Source organism: Puma concolor, chromosome A2 (assembly GCF_028749965.1).
Source record: "Puma concolor isolate L17-30 chromosome A2, mPumCon1.1.hap2, whole genome shotgun sequence".
Classification (NCBI taxonomy): domain Eukaryota; kingdom Metazoa; phylum Chordata; class Mammalia; order Carnivora; family Felidae; genus Puma; species Puma concolor.
This window is the reverse complement of record NC_141668.1, coordinates 15,474,301-15,488,763: the sequence shown is the minus strand read 5'-3', so window position 1 is coordinate 15,488,763 and position 14,463 is coordinate 15,474,301. Positions and strand designations below refer to the sequence as shown.

The following is a 14,463-nucleotide window of genomic DNA, read 5'->3' as shown; positions in this document are numbered from 1 at the left end:
GCAACCTTACCCCAAGGGCTTCTACTGGATTGGTTTTAGGAGCAACATTTGGAAAGACCAGATACTTGTTACTCCTAGGGGAGAGGGAAGGAAGGAGAATGTGGAAGAGGGATTCTAGGAACAGATGTCCACCCCCCCCCACCCCAGAAGACAAGTAATGGAGAGAAAAAGTCCAGTGGAAAGAAAGTGCTAGATGAAAAAGTTATGTTTAGGGGCTCCTGGGTGGCTCAGAAGCTTAAGTGTCTAACTCTCGATGTTAGCTCAGGTCATGATTTCATGGTTCATGAGATTTGGCCCAGCACAGAGCCTGCTTGGGATTCTCTCTCTCTTTCTCTTTCTATCTCTCTCTCTGCCTCTCCCCCACCCACGACCTCAATCTCTCAAAATAAATTAACTTTAAAAAAAAAGAATACATGTTATGTTTAATCCCTTCAAAAATCCAGACCATATACGTAATGTGGGGACATATCCATGCATGAAAATACATTTTAAAAGATGTGAAATGATACGCACCAAAGTGATAATAGTAGATGCTGCTGTAGATAGTTTGGGGAGACAGTCTAAGAGACTTTAATCTTATCTGTAATGTTTCTACTTTCTAGAAAGAGAATGTATGCATATTCTTAAATAAAAATCCATTTTTACAAAGATGGCATATTGTAAGGTTCTTTTAGAGCTGATGGAGATTACTATAAAAATTAAAATAATGCAGATGTATGTAAAATATTATCTTATTTTTGTAAATGTTTTTTATTTATTTTTGAGAGAAAGACAGACAGACAGAGTACTAGCAGGGGACAGACGGAGAGAGAGGGAGACACAGAATCTGAAGAAGGCTCCAGGCTCTGAGCTGTCAGAACAGAGCTCAGAGCCCGATGCGGGGCTCGAACTCGTGAACTGCGAGATCATGACCTGAGCCGAAGTCAGTGTTCAACTGACTGAGCCACCCAGGCACCCCAGAAGTATATAAAATATAAAGGAAAGGTCTCTCCCCTCTTTTTCCCCTCTCAGAGGTAGCCACTGTCCCTGCTGACATTAGTTGCTTATCCATTTTTGGAGTGACCTGGGGTAAGAGAGGAGCAACCTGACTTTGCTTTCCTATTTACATATCTTTTCCTGGGATGATGATTATCAAATAGTTTATAACATCAAGCATCTCTAATGTCCCAGGTGTTTGGGCTCAGAGTCAATGTCAGTGAGGAAAACACAATGTGCTTACCATTTAGCCATGCTCCCGTGACCTTGTCGGGGATACCCCAAGGCCTGGCTCCTTTGGCCACAGCCCACTAAACTGGGCTAGGCTCCTGACTCAGAGGCACCCAGGGGCATCTAAATTCCATCTTGAATTTGAACCAGGGTTGGCACTGGCATCAACAGTGCCACAGGTGGAGCCACCACCGGCCGCAGGAAGTATGAGCAGAAGCTGCAGGGACTGAAGATGTGGCCGTGGCCAGTCCCTCCCACCTGTTTTCTGGATTCTGTCTGCAGTCACACTTTCATTTCACAAACACTCGCTGAGCAGGGTCCCTAGCCTGTGGGTATACGGCTTTGGCGCATTCAGGGGAGCTGGTGCTGAGATGATCTCTTCCCCTTTAATCTCTTCCTTTCTACTGGTTCTTTCCCTCATCGGTAAACGTGAGCAGGTTGTAAATGCCTCCTAGGACCCTGTCTCTTCCTCCAGCTAACACTCTTTATTTCCTCCTTGCACGACCAACTTTCCTTATCACTCACTTTCTCATTCCATCACATCCCAAGCCCTCCCTAAGCCACTGCAGTGTTTCTTCTCCCACGAGTCTGCCAAATTTTTCCTTGCCAAGGGCACCATACATCACCAACTCCTGCAGGTTTCTTCAGTGCTCGCTTTATCTCTCAGAAGCCGCACATCTGTGGCTTTCCTAACACTGCACTCTGCTGGTTTTCCATCTGCTTCCAGAGACTCCTCACACTCCATTAGGTCACTGACTCTCCAGCTCTCCCTCCAGCCCAGATCTTTCTCCGGACCTTGACCACACAGGTAAGCTATGGGTTGAATTTGGTCTCTCCAGCATGTCCCGCCCCAAATTCATTTGTTAAAGTCTTAGTCCCCAGAGCCCCATAACGTGACCTCATTTGGGATTAGGGTGGTTACTGTGATGAGGTCATTCTGGATTAGGCTGGTTCCCTAATCCCATATGACTGGTATCCTTCTATAAAAAAGGGGAGATTTGGACACAAACACACACACAGGGAGAACAGCGTGTAAACATGAAGCAGGGATCAGGGTGTCTACCAGCCAGGGAAGGCCAAAGATTGTTGGCAAACCACCAAAGCTAGAAGATTGGCCTAGAACAGATTCTCTTCCCACAGACCTCAGAAGGAACCAGCCCTGCCAAAGCCTCGACCTTGAACTTCTTGCCTCCACGACTATGAGAGAATGCATTTCTGTCCTTCTGTGAGAGAATACATTTCTGTCCTTCGAGCTTCTCAGTTTATTACTTTCTTACCGCAGGCAGCCACTGCAAACAAGTCACCGTCCAGGCGGCTGCCCGCCCCGTGGCAATGGCTCTCCAGGATGCAGGTGGTCTCTGTGCCCCCCCCACCCCCCTTCGTCACAGCTAACAGTTGGGCCAATCGGATTCTCCCTCGCAGGAATTTGGCACGGATCTGAGAGAGCCAGGGCTGGGAGGTGTCAGAGCTCCAGGAGGGCAGCTCCCTGGAGGGAAGACCCACAAACTCCTCTTCAGGTCCCTGGAATTTCTCTGGTCCCAGCCCTTCCTAAAGCTTGCTTGTCCGTATCTGTGGATGTCATATGACCCTGGAGTATCTTTCCCTTACCTCCCTTTTTTAAATCTCGAGTTAGCATGTAGCATTCACCACTCTAACTGTAAGTAGTAGAAAACCCCAATTCAGCCACCAGCTGTGTTAGGCCCTGTGGGCTCCCTTAGGGTGAGGCCCAGGCTTTGGAACAGTCTCCGTTGTGCCTTCAATGTAGAGCCATGGGGGCTTTGTCATCAGGAGGTCATTTACGGGCCTCCTGGGTGACCCATGGGTTAAGCGTCGTCCAACTCTTGATTTCAGCTCAGGTCATGATCTCACAGTTCACGAGACTGAGCCCTGTGTCAGGTTCTGCGCTGACAGAGAGGAGCCTGCTTGGGATTCTCTCTCTCCCTCTCTCTTGGCCTCTCCTCACGCTCTCTCTCTCTCAAAGTAAATAAACATTTAAAAATAAATAAAATCTTTTTCTGCTTATAACAGCAATACATGCTTGTGATGTAAATTTAAATTTTACAGAAATTTAAATATTACAGAAATACATGCTATAGAAAGAAATTTCATGCCCCCCAGAAGACGTCTCGGTTATTAACATTTCAATATTTTGTCTTCTGGATTTTTTTCCATGCCTGTCTTACGTACGTTGTTGTTATATGTGCATATATTTTATTTCCAAGACATTGCTATTAAATACATACCCATACATAATTTATTTAAGGAGTCTCCTGCTGGTGGACATTCGAGTTGTTTCCATGTGGACAGGCAGTCCTGTTTGAGCAAAATCAATGCAAAAGCTACAGTTATAATTCAGTGACATCCTCATGCACTGTTTTTAAACATCAAACCGATGTTATCTTCAGATAGCTTCGTTAAAATGAAACTGCTGAGCCAAAGGGTGGTCACAGTTTTGTATTTGATGGACGGTGTCGAAAGTCCCCAAATTCTTCATAAGAAGCTGAACAAACAGTGGATGAGGGGTCGTTCCCCACAGCCTCCCCAGCACTTGATATGATCAATTTTCTTAGTCTTTATCAATCTGATGGGCAAAAATGTGAAACTTCAACTTGCATTTCTTTAGTTATGGGTGAACTTGACCATCTCTTCGTTTGTTAACTGTGTTACTGAGCAGTGTCTTTACCAGTCTCAGGGGCTGGGCACAGGGCCTCTAAGTCCAGTTCCAGGTCAGGGGCTGGTTCCAGGGAGTGGCTCAGCAGGCACCCTTGTCACTCCTTCCTGCCCCCACACCATGGCGTTCACTGGTCCGGGAAGAGTGATGGTATCTGACCCATGTGAACAGGCCCAAGAGTTATAAAAGCATAAACCAAAGCACGGCTGGCTTCTCCTGGGGAGGAAGCAAACATGGCCATGCCAGGTTCTTGGCTGATGTCCTCTCCTCTGGCTTCCTGAGCCCTTCCAGGGCGTGTGGACACCCAGATGAGAGCAGGAGGGGTGGTTTCTGCACGGCCGGCTCCCTGGCACAGTCCCCCTTCAGCCCACATTCCACCTGCTCAGAGGCTCAGGGGCACCCAAGCCAGTGAGTGGCACTCCTGTCCCTCACTTGGAAACTGTCTTCCCAGCACTTCGGGGCTATCTCTGGTTAACAAGTTCACGTATTTGTTTTGCCGTTTGATGTTTGTCTCTGGCCTTCTAGAAATCATTGCCATATCCCCAGAAGAGTATCTGGCATGTTCGTCTCTGGTTCTTGGCTGATGTCACCCCCAGTGGCTTAGGGTATATTATAAATTTGTTTGAATGTTTTATTTATTTTTGAGAGAGAGAGAGACAGAGCATGAGCGAGGGAGGGGCGGACAGAGAGGGAGACACAGAATCTGAAGCAGGCAAGCTCCTCCAGCCACACGCTCACTCTGCACCCCTGGCTTTGTCTCTGTTCCTGAGACCTTAGCCGTCAGCTGGGAGTGACAGGCAGTCCTGTTTCTGCCTCATTTAGTGGAGGATCCACCTGCAGCTAACCTGGGCCGAGGAGAGACAAACCCGGCTCTGGGGGGAGGGGCGGGGGACATAAGGTGGCTTCCAGTCAGGCGTGTGGGTACAGCTGCAACAGGGATGAGAAAACAGTCCACCTGGGCGCATGGAAGCTCGTCGAAGGAGACTCACAGGAGAGCAGGAAAACATCTCCCTGAGTCATCAGCTGCTTGCTCTCTGCAAGTCCAAACAGAGGCCCTCTCTTGCTGGGAGCTCCACCCCTGGAATCTGTTCCTATAGACAGCAGCCCATGCATGCTGGATGGTGAGCAGCTAGTGTGTGTGTGTGTGTGTGTGTGCACGCACGTGTGTGTGTAAACAGCCCTGACGTTCGTCACATCTGGGGCAGACCTAGCTCTCTTGTGCATAACGGCCCCCACCTTAGCTGATCTGTGTCTGGGGCTCAGCGCTTGAAACAATCTGGATGGAGCAGGTGTGAGCCCCAGGAGACAGAATGGACAAGGCAAGGGGACATGAGACACCTCACCTCACATGTGTGTAAAAGACTCCACCAGGCTGGGAGAGAGCAGCAAATGCCCTCGAGCACCTTGGTGAGGAGGCCCCAAATTTGGCCTAGTGGGTCTCCAGCCTTCCAACTATGGATCTTGGGATTTCTTAGCCTCTATAATTGGGTGAGTTACCTCCTTATAATATTGCATAACATATGTATTTCCTTATCATATATGGAAGGAATTGGCTCACCCGATTATAGAAGCTGAGAAATCCCAGGAGAGGCCCTGCTGGTTCTGTTTCTCTAAAGAACCCTGACTAACACGACCCTTGTGGGAGTGTCACAGACTCCTCTTCCTGGCTGTCCTTACACAACCGCACCATCCAGAGCTGGCCTCCACACACAACCATCCCCTCCCCGCCCTTTGGGAGCAGGTCTCTGGCACTGTGGGAACACCTGTCCCCACCCCGTACCCTCCAGCCCTGGGCTGTTCTTTGGACTCAATCCAGAGTCCTCTATCCCAAATCTCCCGTGTTATGATTATTTTATAAGTCTAAGCTTTTAAAAATAAAACACTCAGCTCTCCTCTGGGGCTAGGAACACGTCCATTTTCAGGACAAAAAGTCCAATTGCCCTGTGCAGAGGAAGAAGCAGAAAATCCCTCTGTTTTTTGGTAACGAGTCAGGAGGAAAATAAGATGATGGCTAACTCTGAATCAGGCTCTTCCTACCCATCGGCTTTGTTTCCTTTCTGCCGTCAGGAGCAGACGGGACGAGGTGCTCCGCTCCAGGGGGCTCGGTCCTCACTCGCGTTAGAGTCTAGGTGAGCGGCAACCCTGGGCTAAAGCGGTTCACAGCCTGTGCTGCTGGTGTACAGCCTGCTCAAGAGTCCCTCCTCTGGACCCTGTGCCCGGGGCCCCAGGGGATGACTCACTACAGAGAAGATGGGGGGGGGGCGTCTTCCTGCAAGATCCCACTTCCCACTCCAGGCTGGACTGTGCAGAGCTCAGTGAGGACAGAGAACCAGAGTTCATTTCAATCCTACATGATTCTGTTTCCAGCTGGATCTAAACGAAGGGTCCCAGGGAAGTCGGGCTGCTCCAGCGTGGCTGGATGCCAGACTAGACAGCGGGTGGGAGCCAACAGGCAGCTCTGGGCTGCTCAGGATAAAAGATCAGACACCAGGCCTCAGCAACCCCATAGCCAGCTTGGGGGTCGGTCTCCCCTGACTGCCTTGGGCTCTGAAATTGGGTCTTTTGGGAACTGACCCGGCTGCCCCTGCCTGTGCAAGACACGAGGTCGCCTGTCCAAGGTATGCGCTTGCCTGTCTGAGGCATGGGGTCACCTGTCTGAGGCGTGGGTTGCCTATCTGAAGCTTGGAGTTCCCTGCCCTCCTAGGCCCCGGTCCTTTTCCATCCTGTCCTGCTTCTGTGATGGCTCCCTCTCACCTGCCTCCAACTGTCCCCTTGGTCCCCTCTGCTTACCTCAAGGTAGGTGGGCCTGCTTCCTGAAACCAAACCCCACGTCCCTTCTCTCTAGAGGCTCGGGGGTCTGATCCCCCACTCTCACCCACAGATCCAGCCATACCTCAGTGTCCCCAGTGACCCAACACTTGAGTGGCAGGGGAGGCCCAGACCCTGGACATTGCTTGACCACAGACATTTGTGCCAACCTCTCCTGCACCTGTTGGGACCACCCTCAAGGTAGAGACTCTCCACGTCTGACCAAGTCTGGCTCAGAAAGAGCCCGAAATCCCCTTCTTGCCCCCAAAGTGGGAGTTTTAGGGACCTTCCATGGCCCAGGTTAACAATGCAGGTAATTCCCATGTCCTTTAATGGAGACCAGGAGCACTCGACCAGTATGGCACATCGATACTAACACTGCTGCCTAAGGTTTGGGTGGGGAAGGGGATGTCACTAGGCCATACTCTTGGCGGACGGTGCAAATGCTTTCTGAAAAGCAAGACGATGCAGGCAGACGCTGTTCGGTCCTGCCTGGTTATGAGCATAAGATGATTGCCAGCCTGTCAAATACAAGGAGAGGGAAGGCCAGAGAGAGATAGTAATGGCACACAGCAAGGTAGAGGTCTTCCTGGGGTGCCGGACATGTGCGTCAAAGTGACCCAAGCTTTCTAGATGACACTGCAGTGACAATGCAAGCAGGTAGAGGAAACGAAGCTTCTCTCCCCAAACTAAAGGCCAAATTCATCAGTTATGAAGAAGTGATGTCTGACGGGGAGGTTACTGAAGATCTCCGGCTGTGAAGGAACTCTATTAAAGAAAAAAAACGGTTTGCTAAATTTCCTATTTTATTTCTGTAAAACTGGATATCTGGTCCTCCTTTTTATAACGCAGGCAGAACTTTCCCTACCGTGTACCGTGAAAATTATCCATTACATATATATAATACATATCAAATCTCTATATATGTAATAGGGTAGAGTGGTGGAGGAGGGTCAGACAAATGGGAGTATGATTGAGAAAGAGAGTATTGGACCAGTTTCTGTCCTAATTCTAAACATGTGAATCCTTTGGCCAAGTAGAAGTTGTCTGCCACTCAACTCCAGCTGATATGAACAAAAACCCTCCACAGAAGCAAACTTCTGGGGGAAGGGCCTTACATCCCTAATGATCTTGAAGCCAAGTCCACGGGCCCCATCAAGGCCCCCTCCTTAGTGAGGACCCATCAGAGACCCCAGGCCACAGGGGACCACATCATATGCTAATTCATGGCCACAGGAACCGACCCTGCACATTCCAAATTATAAATTCATACATATAATCCTAGCAGGACGTTCAAGGCCCAAACTGGGAGATCGACCATCATCAAGTTTAAAGGTCTTGCTCCCTTAGCTAACAATTCTACATTTCATGATGATCTTCTACACTTTAGAAGAAAACTGAATTTACTATTTTACCATAAAGATGTGCGAGGTTTACTTGGTTTGTATGTAGATTCCTTTGAGAGTCTAACGAAAGCGGGGAACCTTCTCCCCTATGTAGTAAAATACACACATTTTGCAGTTTTCAGTTTTAGGAGGGTCGCAGATTCCCTGAAGGCCACCCATGAGCAGCAATGCTCTACAGGATGAAGCTCTAATCAGTGGCTTATTGATTCCACCACATCTTTGCCCTTGAAGTTTTCACAGGCCACCGGGGGTGCTGTTCTCCACCCGCCTCATCAGAGCCCCAAACTGGGATTATGGATGACTTCAGATGCCAACAGATTTAAATAACTCAAGTACCATGACTCAGATAACATGGGAGCCACTCTGGCCATACGGCTTGAGAATTAAACACTGATTTTCAACCAGAATTATGACATCTCTGCAAGCAAAACGCATCAACTAAAACAGGCATTTCAGTTACTATGAACCTTAAGGAGACCTTCACAACGATGATTAAGAGAAGTTATGAGGGTCGCCTGGTGGGTCAGTAGGTTAAGCATCCAACTTCGGCTCAGGTCATGATCTCGAGGTTCATGAGCTTGAGCCCCGCTTCAGGCTCTGTGCTCTCTCTCCCTCTCTCTCTGCCCCTCACTCACTTGTGCTCTCTCTCAAAGATAAAGAAAGAAAGAAATTGAAAAGAGAAGAGAAGAAAAGAAAAGAAAACTTATGCTTTGGGGCACCTGGGTGGCTCAGTCGGTTAAGTGTCCAACTTTGGCTCAGGTCATGATCTCACGGTTTATGAGTTTGAGCCCCACGTCAGGCTCTCTACTGTCAGCCTAAAGCCCCCTTTGGATCCTTTGCCTCCCTCTTTCTCTCCCTCCAAAGTAAATAAAAACATTTAAAAAGGAGGGGGGCAAGTCCTGCAAGGTCTGTGACACTCACACAGACCAGGTCTGCCAGGCCTTGTACAGGCCCACGTTTCTCTGGCTACTGAGGCAGCTCATGGTCTGTTCCAGCTACTGAAACCTCCCTCTCCTTTGTGGTCTGGGAACACATAAGAGACCCTCTGGCTCGTTTGTCTGTCTTAGAGATTTCATTGGTTACCTGGGGATAAGATACAATCCTGATACAAACCTGATGCAGAAAGAAAAACTTTCTTGTGGCTTTTTAAAAAATTTTTTAAAAATATTTATTTTTGAGAGAGAGAGAGAGAGAGAGAGACAGACAGACAGAAAGCAAGCAAGGAAGGGGCAGAGAGAAAGGGAGACACAGAATCCGAAGCAGGCTCCAGGCTCTGAGCTGTCAGCACAGAGCCCAACATGGGGCTTGAACTCACGAGCCGTGAATCATGACCTAAGCTGAAGTCAGACGCTGAACTGACTGAGCCACCCAGGCGCCCCTTTCTTGTAGCTTTTATGAGGTGAGTCTCCTCTTCCCTCCAACACCTCGTTTCCTGTCACCGTGGCAGTGGGTAGCAGATGAGGGTTTTAGTGCCATCTTGTTTGCGGTTTTTAATGTTATCAGTTGAATAGTGTCCTCCCAAGTTCCTATGTTGAAACCCCAACCCCCAGCACCTCAGAACGTGACCTTATTTGGAGACAGGGTCACCGCAGATGTAGTTAGTTAAGATAAGGTCATTAGGGTGGCCCTGATATAGTATAACTGTGTAATTTCACAAGAGGAGATCTGGACACAGACATGCATCCAGGGAGAATACCGTGTGAACACAAAGACTGCGGTGATGTGTCCACAAGCCAAAACCCACCAAAGATCACCGGCGAACCCCTGGAAGCTGTGAGATGCGAGCAGGTTCTTCCTGATGGCCTCGGAACGGGTCAATCCTGCTGACTCACTGTTCTTGGATTTTTCTTTTTTTTTTTTAATTTTTTTTTTCAACGTTTATTTATTTTTGGGACAGAGAGAGACAGAGCATGAACAGGGGAGCGGCAGAGAGAGAGGGAGACACAGAATCGGAAACAGGCTCCAGGCTCCAAGCCATCAGCCCAGAACCTGACGCGGGGCTCGAACTCACGGACCGCGAGATCGTGACCTGGCTGAAGTCGGACGCTTAACCGACTGCACCACCCAGGCACCCCTGTTCTTGGATTTTTCAACTCTGAACTCCGTTGTCTACCCCCCATATTTTGTAGTACTTTCTTACAGCAAATGAATACATTTACCTGCTTCTCCGGTAGGCTATGAGGAAACAGCTCACCCATTTCAAACATCAAAAAGTGCTTAACTGTTCAGATTTTATAGACCAGATGGATGAAACATAAATCTGTCTTTGGACTCACCTTAATCTTTGTCCACTGGGACTGTAATGACCTTTCAGTCTGGAGATGTGTCTTTGCACATGAAGTATTCTGGGAACAAGAGAGAGGAAGCCTGGGCTTAAGAAACCAGAATGAACAGAAGAGGGCAAATACATGTCTTCTGCCTGAAAAACCTTATCAAACACCAGGCACGGACGTTATTCCCCAGCAGTGCCCCCATGGAGACCACACACACCAGAAGAGGTTTGCCCCTCCGGCTAATACACTGTGCTCCTCCAGGGGAGTTTCTACTTGTGGGAGAATAGAGTGGAGTTGTGGCCCACACAAGCCAAAGAATCCCGGGCTGGGGCTTCATGCAGGAGCCTCTTCTCCAAAGAGAGTCGCCTAAATCCCTAATGGCTACAGCCTGCTCCTATCTGTGCCTGAGAAGGAAAAGGGGGCCCCTGTGGGCAGGCTCATGGAGAGCAGGTAAATTTGAAGACTGTTCCCCTTCCTCTTGGCAGACACAGCCCTCACCAGGTTGCATGGCTTTGTGCTCGAGCAAGGGCTGAATTCCAGATCCCAGGGTCCCACCCTCAACCAGGTGCCCTTGTGCAGTGAGCTACCTGCACAAACATACATGGCAGTTCTGACGGCTCTCTCTGTCCCCAGTCTGCATCTGCTTCTATTAATGACCGCATCCCATATGGGTGAGGCTTTTGTCCTGTTGCCCAAGAATGGCAGCGAAGGTCCAAAGTTGTAGATAAGAGGTACTAAATACCCTATATTCTAAATCCCAGGAACCCTTGCAGTCAGACTAAGCCTATCTGCAGGGTTATTGAGTGGTGTCCTGAGAACTTTCTTTCCCTCCCAATATAAGATCACAGAGGGAAGGAGGTCATCAACCGTGGGGAGTATAGTGCCTATAGAGAGAAACTATTCCCTCGAAGGGGGTGGGTGCTTTTGTGACAGCTTTGGTAACCGGTCTTAAGAGTTACCTTGCTTCAAGCTTATGCACTCCTCGCTAGCTGACCTAAGTCCCTTCGTCTGTAGCAGAACTAACTTTGAGATTTGCAGACCCCTGGCCTTGAGGAGTGAAGGGCCAGACTTTTCCAGGAGAGAAGGCCTGACTACATTTAAAAACAGGGGCCTCAGACGCCAGCAAGTCTGTTCAGGATCATGCCGACAACACAGGACTAACCACCTGGGCACCTGCTTCACCTGCACCCAGCGCCCCCTTCTCTCCCCTCCTCTCCTTTCCTCTCTAAAACCCTCGGGCTTCGCCAAGACGGAGAAGATGGTCTTTGACACATTAGCCCACCATCATCCCAGTTGCGGGCTTGCTGAAAAAAGCAACCTTTCCTTTCCCAGCATCACTTGTCTCTGAGTACTGATCTTTTGTCCGAGGAGTGATTTTTCCAGCAATGAGAAGCCCAACCCCAACTAGGAACCGATTCTCTGTCCAGTAACACGTTCCCTCCATGAAGCCAAGCTGGGGGATGCGAGAAAACCCTCAGTAAAGTTTGGGGGGGGGACTGTCTAAAAATACGAGACTGGAGTCCTGTCCCCACCTGAATGTGTGCTGCCGAAGGCTCTTGTTCCCTGGGTCTGTGCCTGCAGACCCCAGGAGTGGTGTTGGGGGTGGGGCTGAGGTGGCTCTCCCAGAGGCTGTTTCAGGAACCCTCCCCTGCCCTCTCTTCCGGAGGTGGCACTCAGGGAGGACAGGCCTGTTCTGAGCTCTTAGTCACTGGTGGAGCTCTCTCCGGGACCCCTGTCTCCCCAAACGCCTTTCCCCGCTCCCTCCCCCCCACCCCGACAAAGAATGGGCTTTCCTAAGCCAGACACCCTTGCAGACAGGTGTTCTGCAGAATGCTCTCAGAGCCAACCTCACTGGGGCCACGGGCCTGCCCTTTCAAAGACCAGGGCACTGTTAACACGAGGCCTTACTCATATGTGGCCAAGGCCCACCTTCCTCTAGGAGGTGGGCCCGGGCCACGGGGTGCAGGTGAGCGAAGGGCCACCGATCTGCGCACCCCAGCCCCCCAACGGGGCCTAGGATTGGGTCTACTCCCCACCCTAAAGCGTTCTCGCACTAACCAGAAACGTTCCCAACTTGTAGCGTCGGCCGGCTTCGCGGCCGAACGCAGCAGTATATCCTGCCGTCACTAGATGGCGACCCTGTGTAAAGGTACCGCAGAAAGTCGCTACTTCGCGTACCCCGCCCGGCTGCCCGAGGCGGAAGGGGGAACGCGGGGCGCCTTCCCGGAGGCGGGGTCCGCGGTGGGACTGAGCCCGCGCGAGGCTGCAGGGGAGTGCGCGGGCGTGGCCCGCACGCCCTGCCCCGTGCTCGGAGGCGGGGCTCTGGAGCGCTGCTCCGCCTCCTGCCCCGCAGCGCCCCCTATGTGCTCCGCCCCCTGCCCCTGCCCCTCCCCTCCCGTTCAGCGATCCCTGCGGGATTTTGGTGAGGCAGTGTCTCTGGGGCTGGGACGTGAGCCCTAGAGGGGGAGAGAGCCGCACCCCGGCCGAGCAGGGGCCCTTGAGGCGTCGACCCGGGACTCAAGACCACCCAGGGTGGGAGTTGAGCGTCAACTGCAAGAACAGTTTCCTTGAAAAACCAGAGTGGCTCCCCACCTTGATAGCTTATTGTCTTCTCTCCCTCTCCCGCCGCTGTAGCATGCACTCCAGGAGCAGGTGCACTTGGGCAGTGCATGACGTTGCCTGCAATTTTCCAAACTAGCCCCCTCACCTGGGGTTTCTCCCTTAATCTCCCTCCTGGCAGGACAGCCCCAGAGTTACCAGTTCTCTGGAAGGGTTCCCTGAAACCACAACCTTCTGCTCCAGAAACCAAGTTATAGGTTTACTTGTTTGCGGGGCTTCTGGTCCTCTGAGGACCTCTGGTCCGCTTCTCTTCCATATTAACCACTCACTCTGCCCCATGGTAGCTGAATTCGGGCTGCCGGTCTGGATGAGAGAAAACAACAAATAATAACCACCAAAGGTCCCAATTAATTGGTTCCTGTGACTGGGGTCAGAGCCCATGGCGGCTGCCTGGTCTTCAGGAGAGACACTTCCCAAGAGCTTCTTGAATCTCCCAAAGTTCAAAAATGGCAATAGTTCGGGGCGCCTGGGTGGCTCAGTCGGTTAAGTGTGCGACTTCGGCTCAGGTCATGATCTCACGGTTTGTGAGTTCGGGCCCCGCGTCGGGCCCTGTGCTGACAGCTCAGAGCCTGGAGCCTGATTCAGATTCTGTGTCTCCCTCTCTCTCTGCCCCTCCCCCACTCGCACTCTGTCTCTGTCTCTCAAAAATAAATAAACGTTAAAAAAAAATTTTTTTTTTAAATGGCAATAGTTCAAGAGACATTAACGATGGTCATAACTGCGTGGGGTTGCTCGTGACATCTAGTGGATAGACACCAGGGATGGTGCTGAACATCCTACAATGCACAGGACAGCCCGCCGGGACAAAGAATCATCCAGACCACAAGGTCAACAGTGCAGAAGTTGAGAAACCCTGGAATATGGGAATGTTTATTTAGCTTCTGTGTTGCCCCTTAAAAAAAAAAAAATCTTAGTCCAGGAACACAGAGTTGGTCCTGTGCTTATTCTCATTCTATAAGTTAACTACCTTTTCCTTGTCTGTTTTTTTAATTTTTTTTTTTAATGTTTATTTATTTTCGAAGGAGAGAGAGACAGAGCATAGGCAGAGAGTCTGAAGCAGGCTCCAGGTTCTGAGCTGTCAGCACAGAGCCCAACATGGGGCTCGAACCCATGAACCATGAGATCATGACCTGAGCTGAAGTCAGACACTCAACCGACTGAGCCACCCAGGCGCCCCTCCTTGTCTGCTCTTCCCTTTCAAACAGTTGTGTTCTTTCCTTTCCTATCACTTCTGGAACTTTGCTGAATATTCAGCGATGTAGGGACAACAGCAAAATGCAGTGATAGCTGGCTAGCTGGCCAGGCCTGCTCACTAGATTGAATATTCTTCCACACCATTGTCTGAAAAACCGCACATGACTGGTTACCGTGGGCCTTTGGTTATTCACAAAATGCAAACACGAGGACTTACTCAGACTCACTAAGACTTACCCAGAGTCTTACTGTGTTAGATTGTATTACGTTTATTTAAGAAGTTTAG

The 14,463-nt window shown here is 50.2% G+C and overlaps 1 long non-coding RNA gene across 1 annotated transcript; it reads right to left on the bottom strand.

The window, feature by feature from the left end:
• Positions 1-538: 538 nt before the first annotated feature.
• On the bottom strand, positions 539-12,652 carry LOC147583022 (uncharacterized). Its single transcript, XR_015244667.1, has 3 exons — positions 12,518-12,652; positions 10,368-10,436; positions 539-4,093 (listed from the first exon to the last, which is right to left on the bottom strand). It is a non-coding gene; the product is annotated as an uncharacterized LOC147583022 (long non-coding RNA).
• Between the last annotated feature and the right edge of the window lie 1,811 nt (positions 12,653-14,463).